Source organism: Manduca sexta, chromosome 21 (assembly GCF_014839805.1).
Source record: "Manduca sexta isolate Smith_Timp_Sample1 chromosome 21, JHU_Msex_v1.0, whole genome shotgun sequence".
NCBI lineage: Eukaryota > Metazoa > Arthropoda > Insecta > Lepidoptera > Sphingidae > Manduca > Manduca sexta.
The window spans coordinates 3,210,214-3,231,554 of NC_051135.1; positions in this window are offsets into that span (position 1 = coordinate 3,210,214).

Here is a 21,341-nt window from a genome sequence, read left to right on the forward strand (position 1 = left end):
TCGTACAGCAGCTAGTTTACGCTGAGCGCACACTTACCCTCATGATTCGGCTGTGCATTGTTAAAACTACCGCGCGAAACACGGCAGCAAGCATTTTCTTGTTACAACCAAATTAACTTTGGTTTGTGCTATGTTATTGCACTGTGTGTTTGCATAGTAATATTTTATTGTACTTATATACTATTTAAACAGGCATTATACCACTGGTTATAATATAAAGAATTCAAGTACATATTATTATAACAACTATATCGCTGCGTGGGCGACTAATTATCATATTAATAAATTTAATTCTGGAAAATAGCAACAGCTATTTTAGAATTAAAGACCAATTGCCCACTTTTTCAGTACAGAAATTAGTCTTTATCAGTATTGGTTTATCTATCTTTCAAATTCTATCCAAATCAATCTAGTGGTTCAATTTTTTCGTTGGGTAATACGCATTATCGGATGGCATGACTAGAACGATTATGTTGGTTATAATGGTCTTACAACCCGAGGTTCGGGTTTTAATTGCCGAAGGACGCTCTGGGCGTCTATGACAGAGGTCTCATGATTGCGTCATAGTTAAACGAACAGCACACAGGACGAACAGGCAGGGGGATATCGTGGTGTAATTCTATTATAGATGCACACGACCCGCAGTGCATGAGGCACCGGTCAGACCTCCAACCGGCGTCTCCCACGTCTCTTCTATTAGTGAGCTGAGTCGTTCTGCTCACAATCTGGCGCGGCGAGATGACACATTAACAGAAGGAGGCCTCTACTCGCCGCGTTCTCCAGCTGTCGACCTTGGCGGACGTCAGTTTAAGAAACGTCTAGAAGCTTCACATTTATCTATAATGCAAAATTTGCAAAAATACTTTTACTATTATTAGTTTAAATCAAAATAAATTTGATACAAACTATTTTAAATAAAAAAGTTATGGTAATATCGACAGCGATAGGATAAAGCGCAGTTCATTAGTAGCCAAATGTTTTGGGGTGTTTGCCAAAGAGGTTATCATATCGGCTATCGTATTATAATATCTGCACATCATATTAGAATATTATGCCAGCGCTTATTCGTTATAGTCCTTAAAATGAACAATCGCGCTTCCATTCTCCTGCAAGGATTATTTATGTTCGTGACGTATGCATAAAGAATAGAATAGTAATCAAACTATTGATCCCCAAGCATGATAGCGTAGGTGGCAGAGTAAAAATGGTCAATGTGTTGTTGACCGCGCTATTTTCGTTGGTTGATGTGATAAAGGGCATATACCTACTCTAAGTTCTATCCACAAGAAACACTTAATCCCGGGTAAATTGAATACCCAAAATATTTAAGCAGAGCTCGTTTGATCTGAAAACCGTATTCAAACGTCTCCAATGAGGTTTATTTTTAACAAAGATGAATATTAAATATTCATTGTTATTTATAATAAGGGAATACAGTATGTTTAAGAACGGAAAATAAAAGATATGTGCGCTAATTATTCATTATTTATTGTAATTTTACCGATAAATATGTGATGTTTTTTTAAGGTAATAAAAATTGCTGAAAAGACCATGTATATTAGTTTGTAGTAGAGAGAATATATTATTATGTAGAGTTGTATTTCCAGATCAAGAGAAGTTGCCAAGAAGAAAAAAGTTCATATCGTTAACATTCTACATGAACGTGTACATACGTCCATCAGCTCTAGAGTTCTTTGAGCTCCTCAATACAAATTGACATTAACGTCACGTGCACCACAGATTGCAATCGGGTTAGCGTTGGTTACTTTAAAATGTAACCGAAACCGTAGAAGAGCAGTTTGTCAACTGCACATTTCAGCGAACCTTAGGAAGAGTATGTTTTTAGAAAAAAGGAGGACACTAGTACACGTTCGCTAAGAGATATCGGTCGATGATGGCCGAATTTGCACCGATGTCGGAAGCTGCCGCCGCTGTGTGCCCCGTACGTGTAGTACACGTGGACATCCAGTTTATGGCGATAGACACACAGCTTAGTTGCTAAGCTGTACACCCGGCTGCCTAAAAAGGATTTGGATTTTAAATAGAATTTGCTTACCTTTTACTTTTCCTGTTTATGCGATTTGATTGGATGTTTTTAAGTCTCGTACATTTGTTTGTTTGCAAAAAGCGTAAAAGGATATATTTTATACCTACATGTTTTAAAATAGTTGGACACATGGACGCGTAAATAATAAATAAATAATAATTTTATTATAGTACAGGAAACGAACAGTATAGGTAATAAACACAAATAAATAATACAAATTACTTACTACATAATACCAATAAAGTTGCCAACATCTAAAAATATAATAACCCTATTTTATAGACTTAAATCTCTTTTTTGCATAAATAAATGAAATCAGTAGTCTTTATTGTATATAAATATATTTGGAAGTTTAAATTTAGTCTTGGTTAATCGAAAAACAATATCTAAGGGAAGGTCGTAGGTATGATACATGAATATTTTATACACCCGTTTGATGTTTTGAGTAACTTTAAGCTTGACGTGTCAGTCTTGTTTTCATCCAACAAAAAAAGCGAAAATTTTGAGCAACGGCTAATAGTTAATTTGATTTTAAGATTGATTAATTTCACTCGTTCATAATATTAATTATTAGTTAATAGAATGAGATAGTTATTCTGGGCCCTTAAGAATAACTCATTCACGAAGTCACAAAAATCAATAATATGATAACTTTAAGCGACACGTTTTTAATTAGAGATCTATAATTTTGCTATTCTTTTTAATATTGCAAGTAAATTGGGTAAGTTAAATATTAAGGTAACGAAACCACTGATGGGCCACTTCATTTTAAAATCGTTTCATGACAAATTCTAAACAAAATCTTTTTATAACATTGCAACATATCACTACAATTAAAAAAAAATTATAATAATTGAAGTAATGAAAAAACGTAGTATGTTTATGCATTACAACACAACAACAAAAAACATTTGATGATCCATGTCAGGTAGCGGGATATGTTCGGCTACTCTACCTAACACGAAATAAATTATTCACATTAAAATTGTTGAAATGACAAAATATTTCGCACTCTATAAAAATTTTAATGTAGAGTTCGAAACGAAATCATAAAACTATTGAAATTCAATGTTCTACACAATAAACAAAGTCGACTTTCATATCATCATGCATATTGTAACGGGCTTTAATGGACCGGTACAAATAGAACGCGTCAATAATTACAACTTCAACACTTGCTCATAAGTAACGTTAGATTTGTAATTTGTATTACGTTTGATATTAATAGGAAAATATTTTTTTTATCTATACATTGTATTAATTTAGTTGAATGGAAACAATCTGCATATTTGCAGTGTAATTATCTATTCCGTACGCTGCATAATGCGGATTATTTGCATTTTATAAGTCAATAAAAATGGACATGTCATGTGGATATTCGAGAAGTATAGTTAAAAACGGTATTATACTTTTGTACTATAAATATATTTTAGCTTGAAAATAACTATACAAAATAGCTAGAAAATGCAGTTTTAATTGCTGAGGAGCAATTCTCTCATATCTCCCAGATATTAAAATAAAATGTGTATGAGATATTGTGTGCCGGTGTTTCTTCCAAATATTTTCTGTTGAGTAAATTACTTTTGGCCCATTTAATAAATGTAAATCCTTTAAATTCCTCAGCACGGTTCCATTGTCTACCGAAAACAATATTTTCCAATCAAGATATAAAGGCAGCATTCTATTTCATCTCATTATTTATTCGATCCCTTTTAATATATATTATTTTAAATATGTATGATCACTCAAGCGAAATTGAATTTTTCCATTAAACAGGGTGCCTCAAACGGTCGTAATTTAATTCATTGTCTCTGGTTTAATAAATGTGTCGGATAATACAGTGTCGTATCTATCACGGTGCCACCTGGGGCGGATATCAATAATCTCTCCCCACATTGTAAATTTCACCAATAGATAAAACATAAATTGGACGATCTCGACGGATGTCTTGATTGACTAAGTAAAAAGTACTTGACTGAGATATATCTTGGCAATAAAGTGTACAAAAATAGAGTATTAACAGACAAATAAAAGGTCTTTAAAATGTTTATTTTTATGAACTATTACAAAAATATTAGTTGGCTATAATTATTTGTTTTTAAAATAATTGGTTTAAGAAAATATATGTATTTCTATAAATTACATGAAAATCAGATTCTTACACGTGCTTTAATTTTTATTATCATTTAATGATATCTCCTTTGATGGTAAAAGAAATAGTTTTTGTACAACTTTGAACCTTATTTTCTTTTCTAAAATATCATATATCCTTTTTTAGTTTTTTTTTACTCTAAAATGGTTTTGTTTAGAATTGGTAACACGCCAATTCTCGTAAGCTCAATAGAGACCAGTTATTTTGAAATATGTAGCATATTTAAATACAAATCTATTAATGCAGACTATCCAAAATGTACTATATATCTTAAATGATCCTTATATTTTCTATATTTTGCAACGAAATAATGTGATGAAGATGTACAATCACAATAGACTTTTTGGAATTATACAATAAATATAATATTTTGTATGTGCTTAATTACTATATTCGTAAATTTTGGCAGGATATCTAATTACCTTTTGATTAAGATAAGTCGTCTGTAATATCAAGTTGTGTTGGTTGAAAATATGTTGTAAGTACATAAATAAATTTAATTATCGTCCTAGATGAGCTTTATATTATAGTATCATTTGCTATAACTATGGTTTAGCTAGGAACTAGGTTAATTAGCGGTGTTTACTTGCGTCAGATGTAATGCAATGCTGCCTTTGCATTTTCCTGAATGAATAAATGAAGCATTGAATTGTGTCACCCGTTTACAATCTTAAATTTTTCTGTCGACTAAAATATTATATAGTATTTTCTGCATTTCATCTGTAGATATAAGAATATGTTCTATGTTAATAAAAAAGGAATATGATGAACATTCCTTTTTTATTAAAAAACTCCTCTTTTTGAAACATTTTAAAATACTTCTGCTCAAAATACGAAAATTTTACACTATTTTAGGTAGGTATTTCTTGATATATACCTATCTAAGCTGTTAATGTCCAACTCCGAGGATCCCACTTCGTCACGTTGATTGAATCTTACCCAGTCCTGTCTGTTCAATACGGTGCATTATAGCTCAATTCCTTTGTTATAACGTCCGGTGTTATTGGACTTGTGTGATGCCGATCGGCGTTCACATTTCAAGCTAATGAAACCGTTAGTACAGCCAGTTAATATTATTTAATTTATTAGTTATTGTTTGGTAACAAGTCGAATTTTATCCAGTAGTTGTGTAGTTATTTTTAATGAGGTCTTGGTAAATGCGGTCGGGATCTCTAATATAATTATTGTGCCAAGTTTCGTGAATAATAGGCTTTCGCTGTTAGGTTTACTACTTCGTGAGCAGACGTTATTTTCATTTTATACCTCTGAAAGTTGAATTATTTCGTGGCAGATGTAATTGTATTGTTACCTGGGTATTAAATAGCGCGGTGATAAATTAAACGCACCAAAGACGACCCAAGTTGGCGCGTAAGCTACTAATGTCCTAGTTATGTCATAAATATCACGTTTTAATGGTTATTTATTCAGACTGTTCAAATCGAGCAATGGCAATCAGTTGGGAGACTATTTTTATGACCTGTACCGGATGCGCCATAAAGCGAAGCATAAAATCAGTAAGCTTCCGAGGGAGAAATATAAAAGTAAATAACACTTAGATTGAAGATTTAGGCGGCGAGCAGAGGGCGCGACATCCACTTGACGCTTCAATGAGCCGGTAACTCGGGAAACTCGTGTTGACCTGTACTTTTCATAATTTACAATCTTTCTCGAAATGCACTTTAATGTGAATGGTTGTACGCTCTCATAAATAAACTGGTCAAGTTGATGTCACAGATTAAATACTTTCAGGGTTTGATGCAATTATGAACATGTTTAGTGTTTTTTTGTCTATACGTAATGTATTTTTATTTATTAATTCATCGTCATCTTTATTTAGTAGCTAATAGAAAAGGATATATGTATATATAGGCTTATAACAAGCAGGTATTGTGTTCGAAACCTAGATAAGGTATGAATTTGTGTAGGTGAGATCACGAGAAGGGATCGATGACAGACACGTGCTGGGGTGTAAAAATGAAACCAAATATCTTCTGAAACATGCTGCGAACCCACATTGGCGTGGTATAGGGAAGTGCAAGAAGAGAAATTCTTACACACACACATACACACCATCACGCATTTATCAGTAGTATGCAGAGGTGCAACCAGGGCACCCACTTTTCGCCAAGTGTGTTCCGTCCCATGATGTGACAGGGGACGAACCTATCGCCATATCGGGCACAAATTCCAGACTCCGGGCTGATATTGAGCAGAAAAGAGAAATTCTTATTTACCATTATTCATCTCCAGGCCATGCAATCTCAAAATTACACAACAAAGTTTAAGTTGGCGTTGGCCGTAAATAACCATGTTTCGTAATTGCTGGCTACGACTTAGATGAGTTATTTTTTATATTTTTGTATTAATGAATTGGGCAATGTAAAAACTCTGTACATTATTATTTTATTCGTATTCATAAAAATATAGGTCGTGATTTTGTATTCTATGTTATTGTGAATTTTGGATGCACAATATGAGAACTTGTTTTTAACATGGTTTACACCCAAATAAGACAGAAAACACATATATTGAAATAAAAATTCGTCAATAATAAATTGATAACCTGTTGATTTAGTCTATTCCAAGAAATAGCGCCCAAAATATAACTGAAAATTGAGAGGATTTTTCACAAAAGCTTTATGGATAACATAAAGATATCATGTTAATATTTGTTGAATATGGTGGTACGCATTAGCAGCTCAAGTTTGGGCTCACGTGTCAAGGAGACGCAGATAAAGTCACCGCACGGATCGTAGGTACATACATCAATCACTCCGACATGACTTCAGTTGTTCGCCCAAATGGATTATAGGAAGTCGCCGCCCCGCCCGACGGCGTGAGTCTCAGATTTGCTTCGCGTCACCTCTGTGTAAACAGTATTTGCTAAAGTGATCCGGTGACACGGCTAACTTTTTAAAGGGTTATCTTACAAGTTCTTTTAACTTTCATGGCGTACCGTAAACGCTGTTTAATCGCATTTACAACTACGACAGAGCAAATAAATTGTATCGTATCGTGAATTCGTTTTCTTGTTATTTATGAGATCATTAGCGATCCACTCAATATCTTCGAATCTTGATCAGATTTTGCATTGGCATTTGATTGGGATCTGAATTTTAAGGTCAACCAATTGTTATAATAAAGTGGCGAATTTCCTTAACGGATACTAGCAATTTAAGGGAGAGTTTAATTTAAGAATTGTCTTGAGGGTCTTATAGTCAAGTAAATTAAAGAACTTAAAAAAACAAAGGAAATGATAAATTTTATATGATTATAATATTTAAAGAATAATTTCTTAACAATTGTATTAAACATTTATAATATTTACTATTTCAGGTCTATTGGACTTCTTATTGCAATTCTAACAAGGTGCTAAATACTACGAATGATTTTGTGTTTAAATTTCTCTTGAACGCGCTAATGTTAGTGTTTTAAAGATGTGTAAAAGCTACTCGCATAACGCACTAGGGCACGAGAATAATGCAGGTTTGTTTCGTATCTTCAAGTAGAACAGAATACTTTATGATCTATGAAAAGTAGCGCACCGGAACGAAGTGTAATTTCATAAAAATAGATTTATGTTGTTGTTGTTCATATTTTTGTTCCATAATTACTGTTACAATATAGACACAAATCGACAATTTATTCTTTATTACAACAAAAAGAAAAAATAAACTCTTAAACTATTCATAAATATGATTCAATGTGCTATAATGTTTACCAATTTGATACGTTTAATTGGTAATGATGTTATGCTATGGATATTAGTCGATGCATACTAAGTATATCGGCAATTACTTATTTATTCAGTTTGTAGGCACATAATTGCCGGTGCATTTACCCCTACTTATATGTACGACATTAGTCAAACTAACTGTTAGGTTCTGTAGCCGTTGGCTCTGTCACGTAGACGTACATTACCCATGTGATACGGGTATTAAGTGACTATTAAACCTATGAATACACGTCATATAATTACTAAACCTGTGACGTCACTATTCTGTGTAAACACATTCAAATAAAGCACCAACGGCATAGAAATTTAAGTATATATTGACATATAAATAATTATATCAATATGTTTGATCAAAACTGATTCCGTGCGCTTGTAACGCGAGTATGACATTTGATATTGTTATTCATAAATTGCTATCGGCATTACCAAACATTGATTGTTACAAAATATGTAAATTTTCACGAGAATCCGCATAAATTTGTTTTCATGGTTTGCATCAATAACCTGTTAGTGCACAATGGACATTCACGAGGGTCAAGTGGTCGCAAGGGGAAAATTTAATTTACTGTTGGGATCCCTTGTTGGAGTTTCTACCGCTTTCCACTTAATTATTTTCGTATCTATGAATTATAATAAGATTTTAGTATTGCTTTGTTACAAAGCACACGCGTATGTGAATATTTAAAACACTTTATACATGAACTTTAGTCTACCTTAGTCCCATTTTAACTAACGTCAGTGTAATAAAAAGGGTGGGATGTAGAGTTTAAATAATATAATGTACATTCTTTTTAATGTATTATATTATTAGTACTTGTGTCTTTTAATGGCTATTGGATATTCTAAGTTACTGTCACCGTATCAAGTATACTTTTTTTATCACTCATTACAAATATGATGATAGCTCTACAAATATGAAATTGTGCAAATTAGTTCACTGTGAATCCATCCTTGCCGAATGTCGGCCACGACGGCCAATCTTAACGGAGATGACCTAGGTACGTAGAAAATATTTTACTTAAATATTTTACAGCACAAATGTGTGTGTGCAATACCCTGTGTATTGCATTCTCTATTCCTTCATTCTTATGGGAGTTTTAAGGACTATGGTCCGGGAGACGGCAATCCAAAATGACTGCAGAGCGATCAGGCGAAGCTCAATTGCTTGTGTTTTCCGAGGTACGGGGTATCAAAATGTCAAATTCCTGACCGAGCTGCGACTGAGTAATTTTTAAAATAGGAAAACCTTATTTTTGGTCCGACCAGGTATTCGAACCTGGGACTTCAGTAGTGGTACTCGTGTCGGGTAGGCATTACAACTACGCCACCGAGGCAATCAAAGAGTAGTTTATACAAGATAGATGAGTAGTAAGAGTTTTAAAAGTTACTCCCTTAAAGGGTTCGCGCCATTAAGCACACGGCTACTGAAATAGTAAAAAATGATATTTATAATTTTAACTTATAATTCGAATGCATTCCCTTTTTTGTCTATGTGTTCATTTATAGGAAAATGATACAATGTAGGCTAGCCGGAGATATAACAGTGGAGTGGACGTTTAAATTGCGTACGTTCGTTTCTAAAAGCTCCGAAGCGAGCGACGGCGAACAAACTTTTAAGATATTTATCATATCGCCTTTCTGTTGTAGAAAACCCGGCAAAATATGGCATCAGATAAATAGCTGATGCGATGACATTCTAGATTTGCATTATAAAAGTTTAAACAAAGCATTACGTCTGGTTTGATTAAACTATTCATAGTAGTGCGCAGTTGTGCAGTTTTAAAACGCATTAATTGTATTTCTAAGAAGTTTCATGTCTGTAGGCGAGATAGTACGTATTAAAGCAAGTTACTAGAGCTTATTGCGTCGATATCTTTAAAATACAACAATTAAAGATGATAAAGGCGGCGACACGACTTATAAAAGATTCAAGTTAAGTTTTTTTATGTTTTCAAAATAGTACGTCGTATTTTGTTATCACAGTAAATCACATTACTGGCTTAAGATAACATCAGGCCATTACTGTAATTCATACATTTGCTAAAACCACTGGCGCTGGTGGAACCTCAGATTTGTTCGCAATATTAGATGGTTCCATTGACAGTACTCCAGTATTTTTTTTATATATGCACAAGGCTCAGTGCCCCCCCTGCATCTGATTGAAATTGGAGTAGGATCCAGGTGGAGTGTTGAATGACGAGACATAATTATCTCTCGCCAGTCGACACAATTATGCCGGCCTGTTTGAAATTGGATATATACAGGCTGATACTGGAACGCAAGACACCTGCGTCAGCTGTCGGCGGGTTTTGTTTGGTGGTCGCTATATTGGCGGTTGCTATATCCTACTATCAGCAATGGTGCTGTAGCATTCGCTATTAACTGTATGGTAATTCCGAAAAGTGAGGTGCTATGCAATACTTTGTAATTTTAAACTGTGTGGTGTTGATATTTATGTAAATGCGTGACGTTTACCAGTATGCAGACGACACCCTCGTCTCGACATTCAAACTCAATAATCGGATCTAATTCTTACTAGAAATACTATTCCGATCTTAAACTCAGTATTAAATATTTTATTTATTTATAAATGTAACAAACTTTGCTAGATATGGAACAAAGCCGTCACTATAGCAGGGTTTCTCCCAATACGCTGCCCGTTTGAATTAAAATCTAAATTGCATTTCTTTGGCGCATACCTGTTCCGTGCGAAATACTTCTCTGGGCCAATGAGTCTTATAGAATAGCCAAAATACTGACAACGTATGTCTACAATTCATATATATTATTATGACTGTTTTTACTTAGAAAAAAAAATAGTTTCATCAGATTGTCTTTTCTAAAAGAAATCATACAGAATAAGAAATATAGTTCGTACAAGAAGCCTTCTTGTGTGTATGATTTAATTTGTTATATTTCTTTAGCACTGAGTTATATTCTACGAGAGTTTCAATTACAATATATTACATGTGTATGATGCTATTTATTATTACTAAGACGTAAAGGAAAGCAATAATTCTAGTTTTAGAGAATAATTTAAAATTTTTGAATCTCTAAATTACTTTTATGTGTTCGAATCACGTTGTTTCATGTTTTAAAAGCATTTCATTGTTCGAAGCGTGGAACGCAGTTACGTCAAGAAAATGGAATGGTGCATTTCGCTTCCTGTGCCTTGGGCTGCAAATGAAATGGTTACAGAGGAATTTTTATGTTGTTTTCTAGTACACCTAAATCTGTATTTATTTTTGTTTACATGTATAGATCACAACAGGTAATCGATTTATTCAAATTAACGTTTACGATTCACTGATTTTTTATGAGATTGGCAATATTTTTACACCAGTCGAGACGCAACAGTTGTTGAATTATCGTCTAATAAATATGTATTCATCTGAAGTACTGCGTTATCTTGAAATTATTTTTAGATGAAAGTACAACTAACTTCATGACTAAAACAAACAACAAGCTTACACTGGGGTTTTCCCTTTATTCTGCATTATACTTTGTTGCTTTGAAAATACAGTTCGGATAAATAAGCCAGATTTATATATAGCACCGCTAACCTTTTCCGACAGGAAAAACGGAATACGCAATTCAGGGTATACAAAAAGATTTGATATATCCTTGTTCTCGGCATAACATCAATCACGCGCCACATTCTCGTCACTTGCGAGGCATAAATAAAGAATTGAAAGCTTCCGACATCCTCCCGTATTGATATATTCACAACGCAATGGCTCCTATTTGTCGTCGCGAGATACGTTTCTAAACTGGGAAGCGATCGGTTTTACTCGTTACGAGCATTGTACCAACTTTTTAACGTTTTATACGATACTAGGGGATGTGCCCCAAGTCTCGGTATCACATAGGGCCGTATTAATAAATCAATCCCACGTTTGAGAATAATCTCGCGTACACACTAGACATTTATAGTCTTACTCATAAACTTTTCTTAGCGTTAAGAGGTGGTTAAGAATTGCTTAAATAGCTAACAAAAACATCACAGGTTTCCTAGTTTATACCTTATTAAGAGGTAAGACGGCGTGTTTTGACTTACAGCTGATTGAGTAAATTTGTGTTTTAACTAAGCATGGCTTTGCGAAATTTTTATAAGTAAGACTGGTAATGTATTGGACTATATAATAAATAAAGTTAGGTTAGGTTAGGTTAGGAATTTGTTCTTAGCTGAGTCGGCGCTGTTAAATAAACAAATCTCAGCTGTCAAAATCCGTTACATAAGATATCATTTGAGCTGATGTTAATATGGGTTTATTAAATAGCGAATATATTAATATACTAACCTTAATATGACAACGTCTCAGTTGATATTGCACTTTAGATCGAAACCGAGTTGCACCTATTAATACAGCCAAGACTTTTTTTTATTTATTTACTCCGAGATTTGTATCCAACATAGCAGAGGACTGACTTCTAGTATGCCGATTTTATACGCCTATCCATGTATTCATAGTCTAAGTTCATCGAAACAGAATTTACTTCAACTTCCGTTTCCTATAATTTAGTTTCACCGAAATTACAACATGTTTTATGATAAAAACATCAATAAAAAAGACATGTTTTTTAAATTACAACGCCACAAAAAGAAAACGAAGATATAGCTAGGAGCGCAATATTATATTTATATAAGGATGTATTCTACAAGGATTTAAGTTTGACTTTCTTCGTATAACGTATTGTCAGATGGGTTTATTTCTAAAATAATCAATTAAAAAAATAAAAACTTGGATATGGCCTATAAAAGATTAATTAAAATAAAAATAGTATGGAAACTAAAGTATCCCACTGAATTAAAGAATCTCAGATGATGATTGGCAACAATAAAAGCTTGTAATAAATTAGAGGAATATTCGTTCATTATTTTTTCTATGTACGAGAAACTTGTGGTGGGTCATGGGTGGAACATTTTACCTGAGTTCAATAAATTCTTGTGAAAATATAGCACCAAGCCAACTACAATAGATCTTCCTATTTTATTGCAAGGGTAAAAATAATGCTATTATACTTTTAAAGTTTCCTTCATCGATGTAATAACTTGGCTTGGCATGGCAGTGCCTTTGGATCCAGCTGCAGATGCATTACGTTTATGGTGGCAGATACATAAACCCACATAATTTTAAATTATATGATAAAGATTTAACAGATTTTTTTAAAACTGAGCTTTGGTAGGAAACGGGCTATATTAGGCCATAGTATCTTACTATGTTATTTTGCAAACAAATAAAAATTTTTGTTCCTACATGCGAATGATAAGACTCAAATTTTACGATTCGTAAGGACATACACCTATGATAATCAATTTCAATTAAACAAAGGGTTGTTTAACGAGAGGGTACGAAATGACGTCAGTGAAGCGAAGACGTTGCGCACATGGTGTGTTCGCTGCGCGTTCACTACTATTCGCAACGAGTTCGTTGCGCCTCCGCTCAGCTATGAATTCGTTCTCAATTCATCAGTGTAGCAAGAGCATTTTGACATAATAAAAGATCTTTATACATAGTCTCATAAGCAGCGATAGCCTAGTTAGGAGTGGAACGGATCGCCTAGACGAATGTCCGCAGGTTCCAAACCCAAGGTTATACACCTCTGATTTTTCTAAAATTATGTGTGTAATTTTTATGAATTATCGCTTGTTTTAACGGTAAAGGAAAATATCGTAAGAAAAGGTGCATACCTGAAAAGTCCTCTATAGGAATTTTGATAAAGTGTGAAGTCTACCAATCCGCAATAGGCCAGCGTGGTGTACTAAGGCCTAATCCCTCTTAGTAGTAGAGAAGACCCGTGCCCAGCAATGGGACTGTATATAATACAGAGCTGATATTATTTTATTATTATATACACAGTCTTCCAAACATATAAATACGAAAATTATTTGTTAATATTACAAATTAGCTATCGCCAATGAGTTTGTATAATATGTATACAATATTACTTAATTAAGTGAAATATATTCAGTTTAAAACTGGTTTAAATTTTAATAAAATCTAAGAGAATATTTGCGGTAGTATTATAAATTATTAGGTTCACATGGCTTACTCGGGGATCATGTTGCGTTGTGAACACAAAACGAGTAAATGCAAAGTTTGAAGCTGTTAGCCGGCGAACAATGGAAATGTCGTTTTATGAAATGGGCCCACGAGTCACAACTGATTAATGGAGTCACAGACGGTCACCCTGCGCTGTCCGAGCCTTGTTGCGTATTTATCTTATTTCTCTCCTGTTTCATATATGCTTAACGTATTGTTTGTAATCATTATAATTATCACGAGACAGACGCGGATAGTAATATTCATGTAATATATGGTATTTATAGATTTGTACGGAATTTATCTACTTCCAAATAACGTATCATTCGGACGTGTTTTAGATGCATTACATTTGTGTCACTTAAATCCTTGACATGAAAACTTATGTTTCGTTAGAAACTCTTATCTGTTTAAAGATACTGAACCGATTAATCTCATTATTTAGTGTAGTATAAACACCCAATACAATACAATAGTACATAGTAATTCTTAGAAGACAAACATACTCCTAGTTAATATTATAATACAAGCATAAACTTCTCGTATTACGTGCCAACTCTGAAATACGTCAATCTTCCCGCTTACAACTAAACGGTTTACTTCATAACATCAAACTGGAAGAATATGTGGTGGCCTAATGGATAAAGTATTGCTTTTGCTAGTGCAAAAGTGTTTGTTTCCATCTTGGCGTGTACAAATGAGTTTTTGAAATCTGAATTCTTTACTGGTTTCTAACAGTGATTGATTGAGCTATTAGCACGCTAGTTAAACTGATACCTATTTATGAATAAAATTATGTACATACAAAGAACTTTATTAGGTATTTTGTAATATATTAAAGGTGGTAATTCTGATGTATGCGATAAATGGTTTGTGTCGAGTACAACCATTTGATATAAAGAACTGCCTGTTGCCGGCGGCTTTGCACACGTTCATGCCGATATAAGCAGATAAGTAATTAATATTGCACTGTAGGTTTATTACTGTAAAAAATTAAGGTTACTAAATTTTAAACTTCCAACAAAATATCTTAGCACATGGCTTTAGGAATAATATTAAATAGAAATATAGCTAATTTATAAAAACACAATGTACCAAATTATTAAAACTCTTCTTACGAAGAATTATGTTGTTTTGTACTTTTTAATTTTGCAAACATTCAATAAATTGGCACTAAAGAGTTGCAAATTTATTTTCCGAGAGCTGCAATGAATAGGATTAGTTTATTACTGGAAAATGAAAGCTCTCTAGGGATAAATATCATCACGCGAGCCAGCCGAGTGTAGCGGATAGTACGCAATATACATTATGTAACTATGTATTCATTTTCATATATTTGTATTAAATATCTGGTAAGAACTAGACGAAGACAATACAAAACAAATATAAATGATATAATATGGATGAGACTTAAACCCAAAAGAGAATTTTCCGTCATTAAAATATTAACAAAACTAATATCTAATTATAAGTGACATACCTAATGTGCTTGGTAAAAAAATGCCAAAAAGGAGGAGTGTCTCAATTCGTAAATTGTATTTTTTGTATACAAATTCATGTACTCTACCTCAGATATATGAAGATGTTATGTATTTTTTTTCCATTCATAAAGTTGAAACATAATTATAATATAGTTTATAGCTCTAAAAATTGTAATATTACACCTGGCCAGGTGATACGTTCGGCCCAATAACGTTAAATAACGGCTTTTTTCCTATAAAATCAACACGACGTTTAATCACGTCTACCGTAAATCTGCATTCACTCGCACTTTGTTTTACAATGATAGCAGCCTGTGATCTGTAATAAACGAATTCCATAACACGTAAAAGTATATAATATGTTAAAGCACAAAAAAAATTTGTGTCAAATAGTGGATATCTAACTAGGGCGGCGCTGGGCCGGACGGATTTAACATTTAGAATTTCTCTTTAATAGCTACATACACGCTGCAACAAGCAACTATATCCACTAAGGAAACAACAAGACAAGGGTTTTCTTTTAATATTATTTTTTATTTCTAAAAGTTTAATATCTATCAACCTTAAATTACAGATATTAAAGTATAAACTATAAACGTGATTTATTTACGCGAGCAGTAATCTATCAAGTTGCCAATTCGAAGTTTAGCGTCGGGGAATTAGCCAAATCTCCTAACCCACTTTACAGAGATAGCAAAATACAACGGTCTGACTTTGCCGTTGACATGCTTATCTATCGTATAAATAGTGAATTGCGATCAAACTTATGTTGAATAAACCGAAGAAGCACCGTCACTAGATCCATATATATTATGGATAAGGAATGCTTGCCTATTTGGCCGTAGATTATTTAATCGGACGCAGATAGTAGTTTGCAATAAATGTCGTGGGACATGATAACAATGAGATAGACGCTTTATGAAACAGCAACGGAATTGATAAATGGGGCTACCCTTACCGACACCAGGACAAGAATTTATGCATAGCCGTCATTGGCAGGATTACAACACCATATCCCTGTGTAATAATGTTCAGGAAAATTCTGACATATTTGTTATACGCCAGATATAAAGGTAAACGTAATAGAAATAATCTTGTGGCTTTTTTATATTACATTTGCTGTTCTGAGGACTGATCTTGACTATATTATTAGTTTTCTTTTTTTATTTTTAAATTATTTAAGATGAGGACTGCTTTTATTAGATTGGTTTAACTATAATAATTGATCATTCGTAGAGTCAAAGCGAAAGTGCGGCCAATAATTAGCGTTTATTTTATTGTTTCGAACAATTATAAACTCAGATTCCGTTCATTAAAATATTTATAATTTTACACCCTAATAGTTTGTTGTAAAGAAATATAACATTGTGCCAAAATAAATTGAGTTCTTATTTTTAACTAAAAATATCCTAATGCGGCATCTTTATCATCCTAATGTTAATTACTCTGTAGGGATACAAACATTACCCAAATAAAGGTGAAAAAAATATGTAAATTAAGTGTCAGCAATACCATTTATAATAAAAAGATGGGTATCGTTTATCTATATATTTATACATCCACTTCGGGGTCCCCAAAGTTGATAAAAGGCAACTTGAAATTAAAAAGCTCGGTAAATATTTTTTGGGGTTGCTTTGAATGAAATTGTATTTCGATATGACGTTGCCGTAGCATTGAGAGTGATGTTGAAATAGGCTGCTAATCCCACCAATATTGAAATATCTGCGACAATATTCAGCCGGAAAGCTGTGATCCGCTTTTATTAAAACACTGTTTTATGTGAGAGGTATGGTAGAAAAATTATTTCTTCGATGTGTATGAATTTATACAGGGAATATAGTATGACTTCTTGTATTTGTTATCTTTTTTATTTATCAATACCCTAGTAACTTACCCTTGGATTTTAAACACAATATTGACCTAAGTAATAATAATAAGCCCTGCCTTCGGATAGTGATTTTATAAAAAATGATTTTTATCAATACCCTAGTAACTTACCCTTGGACTTTAAACACAATATTAACCCAAGTAATAATAATAAGTCACGCAGTCGGAGAGTGATTTAAAAAAAATATATATTTATATACATTCATATTTTAAAGATATATAAATATATAAAAAAATCTCAAAATAAAGAGAATAATAATAAAATTTATCGATACCATCTTACAAGTTTATCACTTTACTCAAATTGTAGTTTTACTTACTTAAACATTATCAAAGGTTTGTCATATTATATTATGTTTACCATGATACCCACACTAAGCCAGGTTAGTATCGTAGATAAATTGACCAAATTAGCAAAGTGCTTTAGTACTTCAATTTTAGCTGATAATATACGATCCGATACCCAATAAAACTAATGCATAATCGTTATTTAAGTCTTTCCCCTAATTGCAGCACGGTACAGGCGAATGCATAATTTTTGCCCAGAGACAGGAGATTTCCTTTATGTTTGTATGTAACGAGAACGAATGGTGGTAGGGGAGGCGCCGCCTAGAGATTTCATCATTTCAGAGCAATTAGGACTTTCTCATTTAGTTAATTGTATGAAATACGGCTAATAATATTTTATCGAGTTCCTTAAAGGAATAGTGAAGTTACTGTTTATTTTATTACGTAATAACGCCAAAAAATATGATACGCTTTGCTTCGTGATATTAATGCAAGTATGTTCAGAAATTCAAACAAATGACATGTTTGTCTATAAATACAAACAAATCGAACAAGAATGTCAACTTACCAATTTTTAAAATTCGATAAGACCACAAGGGGAGTTTCGATTTTCAGACAAATCTCAGGTACGTTTCGTCTTACCAAAACAAGTTTGGCGCGACCGCGTAAGCCGGTCAGAGGTGGCAAATGAAAAATAAAACCTCGGGCGCACGGCACCAGCATCTTGCAGTAAGCTCCGCCCGCACCGCGTTCAGCCCGAGTTTTGCGAAAACCGAGGCTCTTCTCTCAACTACCATCTTATTAACGATAACGTTGACTTGCTTGCTTTGTGCAGCTCTGTTTACGCAAACTTACCCCAGCATCTCAGTGGTTTATATACTTGATGCGATGTAAAATTGTTCGATGCGGGTCTTCATTAGGTTTCAGTTTTTAAGTTTATTGTACGGCTCATTTGGTTTAACGTTTATTATTCAGTTTTATACTCATATACATTGAAAAATAAAGGAAAATAAATAGATTGATATTTTTCGAAACCGATTACTATAATTATAATTAGGTAGCAGTTTAAATGTTTTATTTATTTTTAACTAGCTTCCGCCCGCAGCTTCGCCCGCGTGGATTTCGGGTTTCAAAAATGGAGAAGGTGCTCAATTTGTCGGGATGTTTTTTTAATTTATGGTGGTATGCAGGTGGTCCGATTGTCCGGTCAGGGTCTGATGATGGGATCCTGGTGAAATCAAAGGAACTTTTAACCATTAAGGTTGCACACGAAATGACGGAAGCTTAAAAAATGGAGTAACTTCTCCCGTTTTCCCAACATTTTCCATCACTGCTATGCTCCTATTAATTGTAACGTGATGAAAAGTATACTATAACCAGCTCAGAAGTATGAAAAATAATTGTACCAAGTTAAGTTAAAATCCGTCGAGTAGTTTTTGATTCTATAACGGTTATACAGACAGACAGAAAAAAATTTTACTAATTGCATTTTTGGCATCAGTATCGATCCCTAATCACCCCCAGTTATTTTGGAAATATATTTCATGTACAGAATTGACCTCTCTACAGATTTATTATAAGTATAGATATGCAAAAGTAGCTCAAAAATTGTCCATAACGAAAACATGCATTTTAAAGTAAAACAAAAGAAATAATATCGTGAAGCCAACCAAATAACTAATGATATATTAAATTTTGTGACTGTTCAATTTAGTCGGGTCCGCGATATCACTTTTGTTGAGTTTCAGAACGCGACATTACATTATTATATTCTGTGCTCCAACGCACACTGCTTTGATGTTAGGAACACACCTACATTGCTTAGACAACAGTGAACTTTATACAATAGCAATAAAGCTCAAATTGACTCTATGTATTAGTTAGAAAACGTTTGTATGGGAAATAGACAAATGCTGTTTTGAGGATTTTCCCGGCAATTATTCGAATTTTTCTCACCTTTTAAACCTTCCCTAGACCTCCACGAATAATTCAAGACCAAGATAAGATAAATCCGTTCAGCCGTTCTCGAGTTTTAGCGAGACTAACGAACAGCAATTCATTTTTATATATATAGATTACCCGTGAAAACAAAGTGCATATTTCTGTCATATTTATTTATTTATCAATTAAGTATCACAAAAGCTTACAGTGGATATGCATCAAACGCTTAAATAAAAAAAAAACAATAGACGAAATAAAACAAAACGAAACAATAAAAATTATCAAGAAAAAACAACTACTTACATTGTACATTATGGGAACAGCTTATTAAATTTAATAAAAATGCTTAAGTTAAGTAAAAAAATTACTTAAAAATAAATAGACATTTTTGTAAATGGTGTGACTATTATCGATAAATATGTCGGCATCCGGTCTACCCTCAAGATACTCATTTAATAAAGCCATAGATAGCCTCGGCGGTGTGAGTACTGCTTGTTTGCGTAATATAATGACAACTTATCTGCATCGTGTGAATTTCTTTAATTAAAATATTTCGTAATATGGCTTAAATGAAATAGGTTTTATTTAAAAAAAAATAATAATAATCTAAAACAGTATTTTCCTTCCGCTTTTACTTGTATAACAAAAATTTTGCCAGAATTAGTTACTGTGTATCGATCGTAGTCTCGCTTTGCTTTTTTGAGTTTTGAGTGTAAATTGTTCTCATTTAAGTTGGTCGATTCGCCTGCGTGCCTGTGCTTTAGCTTGCACTGCAAGCATGAAAAAATCGCAAAGTTCACTTTGATATCGCAGACTTTTTTAAAATAAGAGTGAAAACGACCGGCAATATGCAAATAACATCTGTTTGTATAATGATTTCTTATGTTTACGCGAATGTTGGACATTAAAATTGAACTATTTTGTTTAATCGCTTATGACAAATTAATCACATCGACTGCATTTGAGCCTACATACTGATAAGTATAGGTAGGTATGTGTAAGTATAAGTATATGCAGATCCTCTATCCGTCCTGAGTGGTTAGTCGCTCGGAGGCCCTTAAGGTCCCCTTATGCGAAGTGCTATCATTATGATTTTTTTTTATCGCGAATAAAAGACTAATAGAATTTTAAATAGTTTTAAAGCAAGATGTACGAAGTCTGAAACACGTACCTTAATAGTTCCCTACTTGTAAGTTTAATTACAGAGAAATGGTACGGACGCAACGTGACAGTATTTATGTTTGAGCCGTCGCAAAAAGTACAGCCCAGGAGAAGTTATTATTTTAATGGTGGACTGGGATGTTTTAAAAAAATGTTGAATCTGCTTTCATCATTAATACGATGAACAAAACCTATATTTATTTGAAACTCTAGTTTTTTCATACCTCAAAATATTCTTTGTTGTGTTTTTTAATTTAAGATATTGCAGGTGTTTTTAAAATGTGTTCAATTACTATAACATGCTTATCTGTTTAAATATTGTAAATTTTAAATATTCTATATGTATTTTTTTTATATAAAATCAACTACATCTCTAATCGATAAAAAACATGAAATTTCTTTGTTTTCGTAGTTTATAACCTCATGAATGATCTAAAGAGCTAGGATGTTTGTGGGCTTGGTAGATAGGGTTACTCTATTCATGCCCTGGAGGTACGTATACGGATACAATACAAACAGGCCATTCCTGTTATATTTAACCTGATAGGTATCCTCGAATATCCACGGTTGAAATAACCTTGTACAGAATTCAGATGCATTCGAA